At 35.8% G+C, this 3,781-nt stretch overlaps 1 pseudogene; it reads left to right on the top strand.

Moving 5' to 3' along the window:
- The first annotated feature begins 473 nt into the window (after positions 1 to 473).
- LOC129401139 (U2 spliceosomal RNA) lies at positions 474 to 593 on the top strand (annotated as a pseudogene).
- Positions 594 to 3,781: the final 3,188 nt, after the last annotated feature.

Here is a 3,781-nt window from a genome sequence, read left to right as displayed (position 1 = left end):
CTAAATAATTTGAAAAGAATATTTATATTAAAGTTAGAGGTATGTGTACATATGTATATATCTTTAAGTTGGACTGAGTGCTCAACAAACGTTTTACTATGAGGCTGTGTTTTCCTTACCTAATAGTATTGAACTTAACACAATAAAACCTTGATGGATGATCCTAAGTAGTTAATCAAATCTCATCTTTCCATTAATCTGATTTTATTGTCATAGATGTGGTCTCAGCAGTTTATCTTTAACAGTAATTAGATTTTATTTTTCATCCAAATAGGTACAATTGGGTTTTAACTTCTATATATTTTCCTTATTTTACCAATGTGATTTTCTGAAGATTAGGGTTTTACAAGGGTCTTTTTTAGGGCTGTTTTGTATAGACACTTACCTAATTGCATCTTTGTATATGCCATATATTGACCCATAATCCAAATAAATATGTAGCAGACTTAGGAGCCAATTATAAATCTGAAAGCATCACTTCTTGGCCTTTTGGCTAACATCAAGTATAGTATCTGTTCTTATCATTTTACAAATATCAAGCCGATGACAATGTAGAAAAGTGGAAAGAGTTAGAACATTGAGGCAAAACACACATGTTCCTGATTTGTAAAATGGGAAAATATTAATGTCTACTTCCAAAGGCTGTGATTGAGTTAGATGAATATCTGACTCTCAGTAGACATTGAGAAATAGTTGTTACTCTCATTACGAAGTTCTACAGGCAGAGAGCTGATGTTAGTCCAATGCTAACAGATCTCTTCGCAGAACATTTAGTTGAGCTTTGAAGAAAGCGTTCTATTTTAGAAAAGAAGTTCTCGTGTCTTCTCCTTTACATTTTAAAATAAATCATGTTGGTAAGCAAGACATTTAATTTTATGGGTATAAGATATTTTAGTGGATTGGCTAAGAGAATGAGCAACAGTTTTGAATGGAGGACACAAATCTAATGGAACACCAGATCTAATTGCAAACTGTAGGGCAAATGTGAGAGAGAGTGTGTGCCCTATGGCAGGATCACCATCCTTAGGTGGAATCTCACACAGGCGGGATTCACTGGAAAAGAATGAGGACAGAATGATTCCGGTTCTAAAATTGTTCAGTTGATGCATGATCTTCACTATGTATACTGTGGCAGGTATATTGGCATTACGGTTCTTATATGTTTAAGAGGTACACTGTCTAACACAGTAGCAATTAGCCACAAATGCCTATCTAGGTTTAAATTAAGTAGATATACAACTTTATCACCACCATCACACTATGCTGATTTTAAATACTCAATAGCCAGATTCAAGTAACAACTAGCAGTGGTTATTGCAGATTTAGGACATTTCCCTCACTGTTGAAGAAACATTAAGTATAGTTTACTTAAGAGGATAGAAGAGGGATGTAGAGAAACAAATGAATCCCAAGGCAAACCTGGTAAACCCAGACCTGGGGGAACTGGTCTCGTGTTTTAGACTCCTTGTTCTTTTCTCCTTTCCTTTACTGCTGTACTGTTCAGGGTCGTATATTAGGTTTTAGAGCTCATCAGGGGTCACACTTTTGGTTAGAGTGTTAGCACATGTTTGGTTGTAGTGTTTTGGAGGTCATACAGTTTATAGTACTGCATAGAACATGGGAGTACTGTATTACATGGGCAATACAAGTGATTGCCCTCAGTGATTTGCAGTGGATCTTGGGATCAAACTCTTGGCATCATGTATGCAAGACAGGCAATCTACCACTGAGCCATATCCCAGGGATGACCACAGTAGTTATTTAAACTTTCTATGTTCTATTTTCCTCCACTGTTAAATGGAAGAAAATAATGCCCATCTTGTAGATTGAAAATATATGAAGGGGCTGGAGTGATAGCACAGCGGGTAGGGCGTTTGCCTTGCACGCGGCCGACCTGGGTTCAAATCCCAGCATCCCATATGGTCCCCTGAGCACCGCCAGGGGTGATTCCTGAGTGCATGAGCCAGGAGTAACCCCTGTGCATTGCTGGGTGTGACCCAAAAAAGCAAAAAAAAAAAGAAAATATATGAAGAGTCCCACCTGGTGTCTAACTCAGTTTGTGTCCAATAATTGGCATTTGTTATTATTATCAAGGACAGTAAGTGCTAAAATTTATTAATTTAATATTCTAGGGAATACTAAATCATGGTATAGCAATTTTTTAATTTGTTATTGCAGATATTTCCAAATGCAAGTATTTATAGTGTAACTATACTTTCATTTGTCAATTGATACCTTTGCATTTAGATTTGGGAAGATAGGGGAAAGTATGAGGCCATAGGTATTTTTCATGAGGGAGGAAAAGGAGCTAATTTAACATTTGTTAAATATCTGTTTTAACTGCATGATAAACTCTGAGCACGAATGCCCCTACTCTGTAAAAAAAAATTCATTTATGCAGTTATTCATTTGATTGTTTTTCTCCTACTTAATATGCAAAATACACTGTGACAAAAGGTGGCCCCAGGCAGGAAAAATTAAATGGCCAGAATTGCTTGTTATAATCACAATGAAATAATGCTTTCTAGAAAACAATGTTTTCTTTTGTTTTCCTTATCCTGACAGGAAACTGTGAAAATTGAAGTTCTATTCAATTCATCCTTTCCTTCCTCTTTAACTGTATTGCTGACACCCATTAAAAAGTCTTTCCCCAAAATGAAATTAATATTTTCCAGACCTATTTTGAGAACAGAAACTTGTTTCCCTGACTCTCTAGCAAGCAACCTAATAATAACTATCATTGCATTACAAAGCCAGTGTGCTGTGCAGGGCCCAAAGGGGCAGGCAATAAATAATTCGGACTCCTGATTTATTTCTATTAGATCATCAAATAGGGCATTTGTCCTTTAGTTAACAAACCTCTGTATGGCCATGTAGCTTTTTTTTTGTGAAGGATGTCACATACCTTGGCAAAATCTCTTCTGTTTAGTTCTCAACAGACTTAGGAGATAATAAACCTTTGTTATTCTGGTTCTGAGCCAGCATCCTATTGACCATTATTTGGGCAATTCTTCTGCTCTGGTTTAAGGAAAGACATTTGTTCAAACTAAGACTATGTTCTGCATACATGACTGACTGGCATTTTGTCAACACCAAGCATGAGAAACATATTTGTCCTGCTGGTGATAGCGACAATTTATGAATGAGTGGATTTTGATGCGGGTTAATTAGAAGGTACTTTACTGCCGCATCTGTCACCCAGCCACAAACAATTTTTTCTCAGTGTTTTTCAGAAAATTTTCCTTATGGGACATAAACTGGTGGGAGTAAGGTTGTGTCAGAACCCAAGAGACAAAAGAATCACATTATTTAAAAATTGTTTCAGTGCATAGGTATGTCTCTATGATGCACCAAAATCCAGACTATCTGTAATTAATAATACTAGCAATAACAACAATATTATTTTAATAATAATAGTAATGATATTAACAACAGTGATATTTATGGAACTTTCATAGTGTACCAGCAGCTTCTACTTCTATAAATTCTCTATTGCTGTAGTAAATCTGGAAGCAAGCCTTCTAATTATTTGAGTGTTTTTAGAAATAAAATAAATTCTCTTAATAAATAACTCCCCCAGCTATAAAAAAAAAGACCTTAATAGAAACCCTTACAGATTTTGTGCCAACCACAAACTGGGATGAAGCACAGAAATATGACTTGGGCTCAATGAACTCCAAGCACACTCTAAGGAAAGAGTCACAGTGTTTGTTTATTTTTTTAGCATTTATTTCTTTCCTCCACTGCATTTAAATAAAGCAGCAGGTGACTAAAGGTCCCA

Source organism: Sorex araneus, chromosome 1 (assembly GCF_027595985.1).
Source record: "Sorex araneus isolate mSorAra2 chromosome 1, mSorAra2.pri, whole genome shotgun sequence".
Lineage (NCBI taxonomy): Eukaryota > Metazoa > Chordata > Mammalia > Eulipotyphla > Soricidae > Sorex > Sorex araneus.
Note: the sequence above shows the minus strand (reverse complement) of the source record. Positions and strands in the feature narration are given on the sequence as shown.